The 16,463-nt window shown below is 39.3% G+C and overlaps 1 protein-coding gene across 18 annotated transcripts in view; it reads left to right on the top strand.

Annotated features, from left to right (window-relative positions):
- Positions 1–16,463, top strand: part of chl1b (cell adhesion molecule L1-like b) — a 689,122-nt gene that overhangs the window by 133,582 nt on the left and 539,077 nt on the right. For 16 of the 18 annotated variants that reach the window (XM_052017114.1, XM_052017119.1, XM_052017121.1 and 13 more), the window contains one exon: positions 14,706–14,757. The exons of the other annotated variants lie outside the window; for them this stretch is intronic. The gene's annotated coding sequence lies outside the window, so the exon portion shown is untranslated. The remainder of the gene's footprint in view (positions 1–14,705; positions 14,758–16,463) is intronic. 18 annotated transcript variants of the gene reach the window in all.

The raw sequence follows: 16,463 nt of genomic DNA, 5'->3' as shown, positions 1-16,463 counted from the left end.
AGGGCCTCGTTTCCGATATCTCCCTGTATCAAGATGTGTGAACATGGATTTCGACTTATTCTGTTAGCTGAAGCTGATGTGCAATTTGGAAAACTGGAGGACTGAGAGTAAACCAGATAATGTACAGGGGGATGGTGATGGGACAGAGTTTGTTACTGGGCTAGCAATCCAGAGGCCAGGATTAACACTGGTTGGATTCAACTCCCACCGTGGCAATGGTGGAATTTAAATTTGTGATGCAGTAAAACTCTGATAATGTGTGATCTGACTATTTGAATTCCAATGGTTCATTGGCTTACCAGGTGAGGTTTGCAGCACTCCCTTCCCACTCACTTGGGCTCCGGTTCCTGTGCTCCCTTCCTACTCACTTGGACACACTGGGGGCCTGGTTCCTGCACACCCTTCTGACTCGCTGGGGCTCCAGTTCCCATGCTGCTTTGAACCTCACCTGCTTCTGTTTCCCAAGCTCCCTTAAAACTTACTGTGTTCACTGGAACATTTCTTATTTGCACTGTGAAACACCTCAAAAAAAAAGTGAACTAGAAGTGCATTGGGTTATTAATCCATTCTGCATGCAATTGTCCAGAAAATCTGCTTGGTTGATGCCACCAAGCTCCCGAGAGTGCCAGATTAAAAGGGTTTTACTGTAACAATCTAGAAGTTAAAAATAATAACATTGGTTGTTTGCAGTTACAACCTCAAAACGACTGGATTGTTGTAAAAACCCACCTTGTTCATAAATGTTCTTCACAGGAGGAAATCTCTTAACCTTACCCAGTCTGGCCAGAATGTAATTCCAGGTCCACCAACATGACTGACTCCTAAATGTCTCTTAACGAAGGCAGCAAGCCATTAGTTCAACAGCAATGAGAGATGTAAAATAAATGCTTGCAATGCTCAAATCCTGAAAAATGAAGAAATAAAATAATTACAGGAATGTTTAATTCAATCTACCTGCATAATTAAAAGACTTGCAATGTTCACACTTCCATGAAAAACTGTACCACACTGAATTGTAACGACTAATATCAAGATGAACCAATACATTCACAAACTAAGGAAGTTTAACTTTAAAGCTACTGATTGGAAACCTAGTAAAGCCATCCAATTGCTGATTTTTTTATTAATTGCCAGGATGTTTTCTCAGTAAGCAGGATAGAACCAAATCTTATGGAGTCAAATCGTACAATCTATAACAGTTTAAATGCTGAATATATTTAGAGTATTACCTACAAATCGAATGTTGCACAGAGCTCAATTTAAAAGTTTGCTGTTGTTGACTGGTCTTCATGCTGACAAGCTCAATTTAAGTTCAGCTTTACTTGTACATGCCTTGTTCCTCTCTTTCCTTTGTTTTTCTCTGCAATCACCAAGTACCTTCATGAAACAGTAGGTTAAAGGCCTGGAGCACTTGCCTGTTTGGGAAGGCAATGTAATTTGTGAATTGGATGGAATTTTTATGACGCCAGTAGACAGAAGAACTAATCCTCGGTAACTTAAATGAAAGAAAGAATGGAATGATGTTGAAAGGTGGTCATACAAGTGAATTGTTTTGTAAGATAAATGGATGTTGCTGGGATTTTACTTGTTCCAGCACTACTATTCTGAATTTTATTATTGACACCTCAGTGGTATGACACTTGGTTCTCGCACAGCTCAGGTCACGTAATAGCGATGAGCAACTTGAACATGGTTGAAAGCCATGAGGGTGGCCATATTATAAGGGTGACCAAACCTCCTGACCTTGGCAGCTGCATGTGATAATACTTGGAAGTTTAAGAGCAGCAGGGTGAGTTTTATCCAGTGCGTTTTTATTGTTAACACTCCACCTTATAAGATTTATGGAAAAACACTAAACCTAGACGTGCAGCATCTTGACTTTTCAATACTAGACCTAAAGGACTTGAGTCTCCATCCTAGACGCAAGTCATTTGGAATCTGGAATCTGATTATTAGTGACTGAGTTTTTCTGCTATTTGGTTCTAAAATTGCAGCCAGTTCTGCAATATTCTTTTGAACAAACTCTCTCTCATAATATGGAAAAATTGCACAAGCAGTATTTCATAAACTTCCATATTGATAACAGAAATTCAAGTTGATTGGCTGCTGACGCTTGATTTTATTGCAGTTACCCTTGTTTTCCCTTTATTCCGATATGGGGGATATTTTTGGATGAAAATCTGGGATTTGCTCCATGGTAATGTTTCAAGTTGCAATGACTAAGCAATGCTTTGCAGATCAGGCACAGGTTTGCCACACTGGAACAGGGAGTGGAAAATCTTATTACCATTCTAGCTGAAAATCTTTTCACATTATATTTCTTTCAATTCAGTTATGTCAGTGCCATCCTTGAAAGTAAAGTAAGGGATATCAATACTTGAATCTTAGGAGTTGTGAACACAGGCCATAGTACACTCTCCATGTAGTCTATGACCGTAGTCCCACCTCGCTACGTGTGTTTTATGCCCAGTGTGCCAAGGTTATAAGGTTGTGCAGGATGGATGCAATAGTACCATGCCCCAATCCAGATATTTACTGAAGATCAAAGGGCGTTGGAGGTCATTTCCTTCCTGATACATACCCGCCGGGATTAGCGGGGACCGTGCAGTGGATGTCACAGACCTTGGCCACATGTCTGCTGGAGTTGCAAAGTCAGAATGTTCAAAGGCAGCGTTTCCGCGAATCTCTGGAGTAGTACTTGAACTTCAAAAGAGCCCGGCTGTATAAAAATGAACAATTGAAACTCCAAGTTCATTCTTCTGAAATTGGGGATGTTTGGTCATGTTCAATTCCATTCACAACTTCACAGCAAATGAAGTAGTCTCTGTCTGAGCGTAGCAAGAGCAAGAGTGACCCAGGTTCAATCTTAACTTCTGGTGCCGTCAGTGTGGAGTTTGCATGTTCTTCTTGTGTCTGAGTTTGCTCTGGGTGCGCTGGGTTCCTCCTACTGGCCAAAGATGTGCGAGTTGATAGGTAACTGTCCACTATCAATTGCTACGGTGCATGGGAATGTGGAGGGAATAGGTTTCAGGGATAGTTAGTGGAGGAATGGGATTGGTCTATGAGTCAGCATTTCCCAGTCAGCATTTCCTCGATGTGCTCAAAGGCCTTCTATGTTGTAAGGAATATGGAAATAATTTGCAGTCAACACTCGTGCCACAAGTGCCAGGCAATCTCTATCAAGAGAGTGTCTGACCACCTACCCTTGGCACTCAGAAGTATTGTTGTCACCAAGTCCCCCACCATCAACATTACTGGGGGGTCAACAATGACCAGTAATTGGACCAATTGGACCAGCCACATAAATAGCATGGTTACAAGAGCTGGGCAGTGACCAGCTATTCTGTGCCAAGTGATTCACTCCTTAGTCTTTGCACGATCTAAAAGGCGCACACAGGAGTGTGATGGAATAGTCTCCACATGCCTGGATGAGTGCAGTTCCAATAACGCCCAAGAAGGACGGCACAGTGGTGCAGCTAGTGCAGCTGTTGCCTCTCAGTGCCAGAGTCCCGGCTTCAATACTGGCCTTGGGCGTTATTTGTGTGGAGCTTTCATGATCTTCCTGTGACTTCGTGGGTTTCCTCTAAGTGCTTGAGTTTCCTCCCACGTCCCAAAGATGTGCAAGTTGATAGGTTAATTGGTCACTGTAAGTTGCACCTAGTGAGTGGTAGAATTTGGGGGAGTCAAAGACAAAGTGGCAAAGAAATGGGATTAATGTAGGACTAGTGGCTGATGGTGAGTGTTCAAAAGGATGAAGGGCTTGTTTCCGTGCTGTATCTCTCTAGGACTCTGACTCTAAGCCCTTCATTATTTAGGTCAGAGAAACCCTTTTGATTGGCATCTATCCATCATCTTGCATGGTTACTCCCCCCTGCAATATCGCTAAAATGTATGACAGTCACTCCTACAGACTCTCCAACAACACCTCCCAAACCCACAAGCTCTACCGAGAAGTATTTACAGCAGCAGGCACATGGGAATACAACCCGCAGCTTCCCCTCCAAGGTGTAGACCATCCAACATCAGACATGCCTCGGCATTCTGTGTCGTCCTGGAATTTCCTCATCAGCAGCATTGAATGCTTTCAGCCGAAGGACTACAGCAAATCGAGAAGGTGATTCACCGCCACCTTCGCAAGGACAATTAGTGATGGTCAATAAATGTTGGCCTTGCCAGCAATACCCCCATCCTGAAATAGCAATTGAAAAAATGCTCTTGAACATACTGTAAACTGATAGAACCTTAATCTAGAATATTGAAAAGAATATCAGTAAAGGAAGAGGCTGGAAGAGCCAAGGTGATTAAATATTCCAAGCCACTAATTAGTTTGTTCAGGTGAAGCTTTGTTAATCAGATCTCACTGCACTCAACTCCCCACATAACCTGGCTCCATTCTCACAGCATTTAACACCTCACAACGTTACTCTCCTTGAGCTTGGGGAGGGAGTTTGTACCTCTCATTATGAAACAGTCTCCCTATAATTATATATCTGACATTTTTCACTGGAACACTGTTCATTAAAGCTCTTCTAAGAAATCTGGACTTTTGGCAATGTTCCCCAATATAGACCCACTTGAACTGACAATTAACTGCAGCTGTTAATGGGGTGGTGCTGCTCTGTGGGGTATTGCAGAGACCTCTGTTGTAGGTGTTGCTTTTTGCCATCTTTATTACAAGTGGATAATATAAGATAATTATCTCATGTGGCTATGAGTTATAATTAGTCGATGCTCTTCAAACAATATATTATATGCCAAACGAACAGACTGGAATACCTCAGTGTCGAGCATTAACAGGACTCTTATGTAACTCATCTCTGTTATCTGCCTGTTAATTTTCACACCGTCCTCTGCTTCCTGTTTCATAACTTGTGTCACATCCTCCTCACCCATCTCAGTGTCTGCTTGATCTGAGCTGACTTCAGTTAAGCAAGAGCACAGTTTTTATATTTTTGTATTAACTTTCAAATCCCTCCATGGCCTTGCTCCTTTCTAACTTGCATACAGTTCTACAGTTTGCATTTCCCTGAGCCTGGCCTCTTGATCTCTACACCAATTGGTGGTATGCCCTTAGCTGCAAACCCATGAAACCTCATCTCCAGCTCTCTTTCCTCCTTATGGTAGTCCTTAAAACTACCACTTTAACCAAGCTTTTGGCCATCAGCTATAATATCTCTGAATGTGTCTTAGTGCAATTTTATATTTTTATATATAACACCTGGTAGAACATCTTGGGCCATTCTGCTGTGTTAAAGCTGCTATTGAAATGCATGTTGTAGTTTTGTTGTACTTAGAGGTATTATACTGTTCAGATATTACGATCACAGTTGCTTTGAGTCTGGATTTCACTCTTCTAAGGTGCACAAAATGCAATGAGATGACCTGCAAAAACAATGGCAAAATTGGGCAAAACTTTACCTATGTAGTTGCTGTTGAGACTTCTATATAGAGCTTGCAACAGCCATATCAATACCCTGTTGTCCACTGGGAAGGCAGTCAGACCTCAGGGACCATCTGAGGGTGCAGGAAAATGCCAAGTTTGGGGCAACAGAGGTCATCCTGTCTCCATAGATACCAGTGTTCTGAAAGGATCTCATGCCATGAGTGGCCCCATGCTACTGTGAGGTACACGCTGATCAATTTGGCAAACATTGCAGAATCTTGCAGTGAATTGAAAACAGAAATGCTGCAATTATTGAGTAAACTCATGGCAATGCTTTTGCATTACACTAAGCATAGAAAATGAAGCCAACTGATGCTGTGATTTAAACATTGATGTTGCATTGGTTCACTCATCTGCTTGGTAATGTGTTGCCAGATTCGCTGATAAAAGTGCAATCCTTGTTTCTGCACCATTTAGCATTAGTGATCATGGAAATGGCAGCTGCATAAGTGATGTTGTCCTTGGATACATTCAGATGGATTTTGTTTGGGAATACGTGGGTTATTCTCTGGGTTTTGTTTAACCTGGAATGATTTCTGATACAGTCTCACCCAGGAAGCATGGTTTATATGCCCTGTGTGCACATAAAAATAATGCAGATCTTGGTGCAATTTCGAGGCAAATAGTAACATAAAACATGCTATGGGGGTGGGTGGGTTGGGGGAATGGGGTAAAGATCAAGATAAGAGAACAATTGACATTTAATTTCCATGGCAGAAACCAATTCAAAAGAAATGATTTGCAGCCTTCATCTTTAATTATATTTCATGTTGTTTTCATTTTATACTTCTGATATTATGTTAGTTGTACACTTTTAAGAGAAAAATGATTGACTATTGAATTTGATTTTATAAATGTGCATTAGGCTTCTACTGGCCTTCAATATACACAGGAATATTTTTTCTGACACTGCTCTTAATCAACCTGTCTTTCACAATCGAGTTGAGTTGCATATTTATTGACATCCAAATTCCTGTTATCACAATTTCTTGATCGTTGCTTTGTATTTATATTTTCATGTCAACATTACCACGATAAGTTGTTTTCTCAGAATTATCATTCAAGCTTTGATATGCCAATTATCACAAAATGCTTCATGTTCTGATAACCGGGTTACTCAGAGGAGCAAGTTTCCCCCAGCTAAAAAATCTCCCACGATTCAGTTGCCAACTGGCATATAAAAGAAAGAGTTGTATCTTTCAAAGGATTGTGCCCAGTGCTGCAGGCGATTTATTATGTTGTGCATCAAAGATACTGTAGACAAAAAAAGGATTATGGTACACTGAGATATTTACATAGCACATAGGAGTGGGCCCTTTAGCCTCTAGTCATTCAGTGAGATTGTGGCTGATATGTAACCTCAATCCTTTGCCGTGTTTCCCCTTAAATTTTTGGTTGACAAAAAAATTATCAGTCTTGGTTTATCAATCCTTCTGTAGGTTCGTTTGATTCTTTTCAGACAGTATTTCAGTTCTACATCACGTAAACAGGCTGCTTGCCAGAACTGCAAAAAAAATTGCTGCATGATTCACATTGTAATGTTTTGGTGCTTAAATGGAATGCCTTATAACCTTACTTTCTTTTGATGTTTGCAGAAGAGAGGTTGAAGTTTCTATTGTGTTTTACCTGTTTATTATTTCATTCCTGAAGGGTCAGGCACTTAAGTCTGTGCTTTCAATCCCTAACTCCCCAAACAGTAGGAATAATTTCTCTCTCTCTATTGGTTCTCCTAGCTATCTTAAAAAAAAGGCTTTGATCCAATCGCCTCTCAACCTTCTTAATTGTAGGGGATGCAGACTTAGTTTGCATAACATCATTTGGGTTTGCATAAACCTTACTTCACTGGAAGATAATTTGTAGCTGGTACGATTCGGGCGCATCTGTGCAAAACATGTATTGGATGTACTTCAGTTTGGAATATGCAGCCAGTTGGTTAGGACTACTTCTAATTAGGCAGATAATATATGGGGTCCAATTTAGGGTAAAGATTTTGCTTTGGTAGAAGCAGCAATTATGGTCTGGGGATTAGGAGTCAGTCATTGAGAATTAAGAGTCACAGTCCAGGGATCAGGGGCTTGGTTAGTTAGAACTGGTATATTCACAGTTTTGGGATTAGATTTACATCAATTTGGACTGGGGTTGAGTAAGAATTTGGTCATTTAGAGTTGAGAATTACAATATGGTGAAGAAGGTTTATTGGTAAGGATTTGGCATCAGGGTCCAAGGATTGGCTGTGAGGAAGTTGGAAATCTTGGATGGTTAGAGAACAAGCAATCAATTAGCAGTCAGTCAACAAGGGGTCACAGTTTTGGGATTCTGGATTGGTCTGTCAGATCAGGGTGAGTCTTGAAACCAGGGGTCTTTCGATTAGAACTGGGGGTCACACTCTGGGGATAAGGTGACCAATCAATTACAACGATGTTTGAATGCATGAATGCTGTAAACTAGGTCATGATTTCTACCATAATTAGTGTGTCCATACATGAAAGCAACACTCCATGGATTAATCTGGAAAAGGCCACTCATTTTAATGGAGCTAAAACAAGAATGTTCCATAAAGGTGGATGATCAGGTTACTACTCAGACTGTGGAAAAGGTGTGTTTTGTTGTGTTTACGTAAGAACAGTTTCAACGATTGTTCACATCTACTAACTTAAATTTATAGAATACAGAATATAGACTTGCATTCACTATTCATGTATTCGTCTTTTATGTTGTATTAACTGTTGTTGGAATGCGGTGATTTTCTTGTCTGAGTGAGCAGACTGAGTTAACGTTTTGTCACGCACAGACCGACAAGGCTTTTCCTGGAAGGATACAGTCAATAAATACGCCCGAATAGATCTGAAGCCATGAGACCATGTTAGTTAAACATGCCACTGCATTCAGACAGAATAACTGGATCTGGGTTGGAGCATGTCTGAAAGCACATCGGTTCAATTGATTACTTTCAGACAGTATCCCAGTTCTACACCAGGGGCATGGAATTGCAGTATGTAAGATGAGTGAAACAATTCATTTCATTTCATTGTACTTTTCAGATGTATAAATGGAATGCTCTTAAAATCTTCCAGTGCCAATAGATTTGAAGAGCTACTGGTTAGTGTCACTCTGTACCCAAAGAGAAAGGATGAACCTGCCTCTCCTTGAGTAGAGAGTCCCCTGAACTTCACTTACGGGGCTCTGTAAATTGGGTGATATGGCTTGTATCTTCAGCACTGGTTTAGAATCAATATGGGACAAGGATTGACATCAAGTACTTGTTTATCTCCAATGTGTATTTGCAATGCCCATGCTATGGTACTACTCGAATTTCTGGATTAGTGTAAATCATGTTAAAATTATGCACTTCCCTTTTTGCTCACCTGCAGTGCTAAAAAAAACCAGTACCAATGATACAGTTTCATAGACAATAGGTCCTTTCAGAACCAGATTCACTGATGCCGAGCACAGATTAGAGATCTTGACCCATTCATTATACAGATCAAACATTAAGCAGCAAAACTTAGACCTTTGCATGGATTTACACAGCTTAAATGATGTTAAATGATCAAGGTGAAGCACATTTATGATCAGAACTGTTTTAGGCAACACATTTTGATCAGTAAAACAAAATTAGACACAGTGAGGTATTTCTGCATGTCCTTTATTCTGCAGTAAAAAGTTTTATTTATACAACCTAATGTAAAGTACCAATTAAGAGGTGACCACATTTCAGTTTTACTTTACGGATAAAGCTGTTTGTTTTTTAATAAGATTGATACTTAAGGCTATTGACAGTGCTGGATCTTGAATGAATAATTGTTCTATCATTGTGCGAATACGGAAAACAAAAGTTTTTTGAAAATTTTAGCCATCTCATTCAGTAAACTGCGATGCTAAAAAGAATCTATCCAGTACTGTGTTGGAAATGTGCAGTGAAAGACACTTATATGCATGGTTGCTTAGATATTATTACGTATTATTTACGTCTGCTGGTTTAAAATAACCTGTTCACCAAATGGGAATTGCCTCAACAAAATACAATTTGACATGCTTAAAATGTGCAACAGGAACAGAACAAAAGAGTACATTTTTATCAATCACAGCATTGTACTTTTGAATTAATGATGCGTGAGGAGTAAGCAATCTTAATCATTTCACATTTTTGGTAGGTCTCAGTGAAAATAGGTCAGTATGTCCGGGTAAGTATCACATCACAACTTTCAGGGGAAGCACAGCAATTTTGGAGATGATGGAATTGAATGAAGAACTGTGAATGGTTTGAAGTAACAAAAGGTTGAATTGAAATTTGTCATTGTGGTTAATGGCCATCCTTGTAGCTATCTAATATAGTTGTCCTAAAATATTTCTTTATTCATAGAGTGCCTAATATTTAATAAATATGCATGAGGAGATACAAGAGAATCCAGCTACAGTTACTCAATTAAGGGATTAATTAGTAGATAATAAATTAACTGTTCATCCAAGAGCATTAATTGGATTCGCTTCCCCATACTGTAATAACCTACTCAAAGCAAAGCGGACTTGGAACATTTTAAGTACTGGTGTATTATTCAGATATATAATGTTTACATTTGTTAAAAATAAAAGATTAGGGCCAAGGAAGCGTTAATAAAAAGCATATGTATTTTTCCTTTGACTGTATTGGGCAATGACAGCCCTATGATGCCATGTTTCTTTTATTCATTTGTTCCCATTGTGCAAACATTGCAGAAAATCTCATTCAGTGAGTTGATCAATTTTATTTATGCTTCCGTAGCTAGGTTATGTGATTTGACTTAAGAGTGTTGCAACTTTGCATTGACTTGGCAATGTGAGAGTAAGTCGAGGGACCCAAGTATTGTTGCTTACCTTTGGGGAGGGTGAACATAAGAGTTTGCTGTTCGGAAGGTCTGCTGTGCTTTTGAGATTGAATTTTACAAAATTGCAACAAAGAAAGTGTTGCAACAAAGGAAATGTTACATCAATTTGCCATACTGCTCTTAGGATCTCTGCGTGTTCCTGTTTTGTTTACAAGCTCCTTTATTTAATAGTAGAAGTGCCACAATTCCAGAAGTACTAAGCAAGCATCAGCTGTTAAGCTTTGAAGCCGCTCTTTGTGGTGGCTGCATTTAATTGTTTTAATCTTATGGTGCAAGTAGTCATCCCCACAATTTCTGTGCATGCTCATCAATCAATCTTGCCTCTTCCATTACTTTTAGACTCAGAACTCAGCATGCTATGTTTTAACTTACTCACTTTGACTTCATAATCAAAAAATAACTCAAATTTGTTTTTATCTGCTTATCATCTGCTTTTCTATTTCTCAGCAACAGACATTCCCCTGTGTTGTGATTAAAGGCGAACCAAGGGAAAAACAACGCTGTGTCCATGTGCTCACCAATTAGAAACTTGCTATCTTCCTCTATGTATATACTTCAGAAGTATTTTGTTTCATTACATTCACAAAGAAGTAATAAATTAGAATTTTTTGATTAAAGTTTTAAAATTGTATTGTACAAGTTGTTTGCAATGATCAGTCTTTTAAAACAGGAAAATTGTTTTTGTTCTAAATAACTTGCTCTCCTAATGGTCTATTTACTTTGAATTGCGAACTGTGAAATATCTTCGGACTGCATGCCTCAAAACTCCCCAGTTCAGAATCAAACAATGTGGTTCTTTTTGTGCCTTTATCTCTTCAACTTCCTCCCCCTTGTCTTGAAGATGCCAAGTTATGCCAGCAATAACTCTCAAGCAGAAAGTGCTCTCATGTGCTCCATAACGAATAACACTTCTTCATGTGTGTGTCCAGAGAGTGATTATTGACAAGGCGTTTGATGTGGATGAGGGCATGATCTTTTGAGTCTTATTTTGGGCTCCTTCCATCCAACGTTTTGTCAGGAGTCATTGGTGAGATACTGTTCTTGGGAGCCTCTCAAAGCTATTCACCGAAGATTATTGTGATTTGACTGGTGCCATTCCTAAGAACAACCCATTTTATACCGATTTTTTTTCAAACCTAATCAATTTGTAATGCACATGTTTCGGCACTGTACTGAGCTGCAATTTTATCATTTAAAACCGTGCTTTATTTCAAAATCATGTCATGTTAAAGTCTGCTGACTTGACATGAGCTCAACAGCACTTACTATTATCTATTGGGGCCAAGTCAGATATCAAAAAAATTATAGGTCCTCCAACTTGGCTTGGGTTAGATTGAGCCCAGCCACCTTGTATAAGTAAATACATTAAAGCTCAGTACTGGGGGAGGTGATAAGGCTGATTATCTGCAAACAGTGAGGAGAGCACAGGGATCCTGTCCTGTGTTTCAACATAGGGCTTCACTGCAGATCTTCCAGCTGAACAAGAGCTCAATGGGACCCTTTGGGTTCAGGTTGCTGTCAAAATGTCCTTTCGTGCAGTCTGGGTTTGGAGTGGCTGTGGGATCAGGCTAGGTTTAAATTTTGTACCTTGATCATGTAACAAGTACACACATCTGGGAACCATTGCACTGGGCTGGTCTTGAGACTCTTCAGGCCACAGGCTCCTGCTGCTAAGTTTCCCTTTGCACAACGTCTTAAATGACTCGTAGCAATGCCTCACCAACCGGACCCCAACAGAACTCACCCTGACGGACTCTGGAGTTCACACAGAAGTCCCCAGAGCTCCGTTAATTCTTGCATGACACTGGAGCCTCGAGGATAATTCTGGAAAGTTCCATGCTGTGCCGCAGGCATTGAGCCCAAATATCTGGTCGAGAATCCTTTAAACTTGCGTTTTATCAGAAATTTTGAATTCAAATCATGTACATGAGTCATCTTATGCTGTATACATGTCAACTTGTTACACGATTGAATACACTGCCCCCTGTGAGCCAAATAGCTTCTGGTAGTGCAGTCTTCTAAATGTTGATACACCTCTGACAATTTCTGTAACTTCACGCATGTGCCCAAGTCAAAAGCTGAAGACTTCAAAGGCTGCAAATTAATTCTGCGGTTAAACCCTTTTGCATGAGCTATGGTCCAGGAAAAAAACACATTTTCTCTACATTGGCCCATTTTTGATCCACAGTGAGAGTGTTCAAATTTAATTTAAAATCCTATTTCTGGTGCTTTCCTTCCCATTGAGGCATGGCACAAGCACACACTCAAGACTTCAAAAAATACAATGCTATTTGCATTTCTTTTCTTCTCCAGCAGTCTCTCAAGGTCAAAGATGACTTGCTTCCACTCCTTTGTCAGTGACTCACAAGCTAATTTGAAATCTTACTAAATAGAAAATAAGTGTCTGGTTGTGGGAAATAAAGGTTTTTTTTAAGAAATCCAGAAGTTAATATCTGCTCTTTCGTCAACAATGGGGCCTGCATTTTGTGTAGTTTATTATGAATTCTGACTCATTTCTCTGAACAAATACCTCAGTAATCCTCCAACTTATGAGTAAGGAAAAGTTACGGTTTTATAATGAGCTATTAAATTAAGAGAGGCTGCATCTTTTGTTTTAGCAGCAGATACAGTGTGAGAGATTTCAGGCCGTTTTATAACATCAGCCTCATAGATTCAGCTGGGAAAAAGGAGATTCCAATAGGGAAATCCTACCATGTCAAGGCTTCTAGAGTTTGTTCTTACACTTATACCTACTTAAGCTCTTTCCTCAGTGTGGCAAATCGTTCAAGAGTATCACATTCACCAAAAATGCACATCAGATGCAAAGACCATTTCCAGAATATTGAATGGTGCTGCTAAGATGTGTTTAAATTATTGTGTATGGTGCGCCAACACATGTTACTTGAAAGTTCCACCACAACAAAGTCCAAAGTTATCCTGTATTAGATTTTTTTTCGTCACACTCTTCCCCAATCTGGGCGTGCAGAGGAAATCAAGGAAGTCCGGGATTTAGGGGGTAGAGTAATTGGAGAGGTGGTGGTGTTGGGGGGAGGGGGTTGTTATGAATGGTAGTTGAGGATGAGTGCGAAATGTAGTGACGAATGTTTTGGTAGTCAGTGGGCAACCTTTAGATTTGTAGTTGGGAACAAGCGGTTGAGCAGCTGATGGATTGATAGTCGGGGTGGAAGGGGGAATCAGGCAACTGACGGACCAGTTGTTGAGGAGGCTTGGAGATCTGTAGAGAATAGAGAAGAGGCCACACTCAGACTTCTGAAGGATTGCTATGTGAGGGTAAGTGCTTAAGCAGGACCTAAGGCATGTTGTCAGTGCTTGGATTCTATGAGCTGACACCTACTCAGCAGTCCTACGTGAAGTAACAGTGAAGCAACCCTCATGAGCACCGTGATGGCCTGCTTCTGCACTGCAGGCCTGGCAGCACAATGATAGAAGGAGCATACATACTCCAAAAGCAGATGTTGAACTCATTTCCAGGCACTGCCACATGTTTGTTCATCAAACCCCACACTATAAACCCCTTGTTTAACATTACAGTAGATCTCTCATTGAAAATGGATTACATTATACATGGCACGGCACAATCCTATTTCTGGGCTCCTATCTCTAAACTTGGACCCATATCCAAGATCAAAAACGATGACAAATTGCAGTCGACAGACTTGCACAGAATGAATTCCTTCCAACCCCAGCAAAGTTTCAGCGTGTTCAAAAGGCGTTTTGTAAAGTGCCATTGTGGAAACAATATGATCACTACTGAAGAAGCTGATAACCTTCTTCATCATCAGTCATTGCCCTATTGCTGCCCTTCAAGTTAGAAAAGGTATTTATTTTCAGTTCCACCTATTGAGCTGAACACTATAGTGATCTTCCAGTTCTGCAAAATTTTTCTGTGAACTCTTGTATTACTGGAGAATTTGAGCATTTTGACACACGAGACCATGAATCTCAGCTTGAAACATTTGTACTTGGCTGAACTAAAGTCCCTTTCCAAAACTATAGCTATGATATCACTCTGTGTCTGACACTTTCTCAGGTGTCATGACATTTCCATGCCAGCAAGATAGCCTCAAAGTTTAAGCCCAAAATTTAACAATTGAACGTTGTTGAATAATTTATGCTAACACTAAAGCATTTAGTTTGACACTGTTTCAAAAACTATGTACTTTGTAAGGATCTTAGTGGAGAATCCAGACTTAATGTAAACTAATGTTTGTTTGATATATTTTACCAATTTCAACAAATGCATTTGGAGGACATCTTGGTTTACAGCATACATATTTGAAAGTGATATTTTAATTTTGGTTTTCGTTCCCCTGATTTTTTTTCTTTTACACATATCTCCTTCTGTTAAATGTTTCACTTTTATTTATATCTTGCAGTATTTCACTGAAATGTTTGAAGCTTGAGTCAGTTTGGCCAGATGCTATTAGGGTAAGTTACTTTATCTCAATTCTGAACACAGATGAACAAAATTTTGAGATGCTGTTTTGGCAGAATTGTCATTTAATGTACAGTGTTTTTCAAAGATGAATTTTCCTCTTTGTAAATTTTGAACTGGTTATACTCTTTGAACCAATTCAAAATACTTCACAGTTGTGACAGCTAAATAAACGCCACAGTTTGTTGTTTAGATAATAACTCAGATTTTACCTGAAAAGCAAAATTATGAGATGTTTCATATGTTCACCTATTAATTTAATGCTAAAAGCATTTCTAATCCTATTACCCTTTTCCATAAGTGGTTTGAGCCTGGTAGGGTCGGTAAATGAAGGTGGTGTGGGGGGGGGGGGGGGATGTTGCAAGGCATAAATAAACAAGTATTATTGACATATAATTTACTAATGGATTGCAGCTGAGATAAATATGAGATTATATGTTCAGAAAAATAAAAATTTAAAATAAAATAATGCGTAAGGGGGAAACAATGGGAACTTGGAGTACAAAATACAAAAAAGTAATCTCAACATGCAAATCAATGATCACATAAAATAGAAAGAGTTTAATAAAATATTTTTAAAATGGATCAAGTGGTAGAGTTTGCTGCTGGAAAGAAAAAAATGAGAATTGTAGATTATGTTCACCAAGTTCTTAAAGGGTGCTTCTGAGGATCTGGAAAAAAAGTACAAGAATGAGCCAGAAATCCGTATGTTTATCCATTGGGAAGGGATGAATCAATCCTGTCTGTTTTCTCTTAAAAAGAGCTGATGAGTGATTGAAGAGGAGTCTAATTAATTTTTAAAATCACCTGTTTCTGATAGCACAGATGAAGATGGTTTTCAATTTTGGGGAGAATCAAAGCCAGACACCAATGCAATTAAAACAAGGAATAAGATAAAATATCTTTTAACAAGAGAGGAGAGAGAATGTGAAACTTGTGCAAAGGAGTAGAGCTAAGGTGAATAGGTTGAGCCCAGGTCAAAAAGCTCGAGTGGAACACAAATGTCACATGAAAGGGTTGTGCCGAGTGACTTATTTCTTCACTGTATCTTCAATGTAATTCAATGTAACTTTTGAAAGGCCTTTGATGTAATACGTTCACGTGCATGGTCAGCATTCCAAGTAGCAGAGTGGCTAAAAAGATGCCAATTTAACAGAAACAGTTATCGGTAGCTACTCAGACAGGCAAAGATGGGAAATGGATCACCGCATGTATTGGGGCTGTGACCACTGTTGGTCACATTTTGGCTTGGAAACATAAGGAATAGTTTTAAGATTTGTGAGCAATACCGGTTTGAGGGTGTGGTAAACACAAAGGAATGAGGTCAAAAAGTTGCTTATTGGAGTAATAAGAATTGGATAAAGATGGATCTCTAACACACCAGAATACAGCAGACTTGTGGCTGTTTTATTAACACACATAAATTGGGAATATTAGTTATCATTGGATTACCTGCGACTAAAACCATAAGCTGTTACATTGTAGGAGTTGAGGGTTGGTTATCGTTGCCCACACTAAATTTATATTCAGTGAACTCTGGATGTTGTCAGAGGATAGATGTTCATTTTCTGGAAATGGGGAAATAAATACTCGTACGTCATGATTTCATTTTGGTTGAAATGATTTCTGACGTGATTTCAATATTACGTTAAAAAGTGGGTTGTCATCATCAATAGGTTTGTTCCATTTTTCTTGTTTC

The sequence above is a fragment of the Pristis pectinata genome, chromosome 6 (assembly GCF_009764475.1).
Source record: "Pristis pectinata isolate sPriPec2 chromosome 6, sPriPec2.1.pri, whole genome shotgun sequence".
Taxonomy (NCBI): Eukaryota; Metazoa; Chordata; class Chondrichthyes; order Rhinopristiformes; family Pristidae; genus Pristis; species Pristis pectinata.
This window is presented reverse-complemented; position numbering and strand designations above follow the sequence as displayed.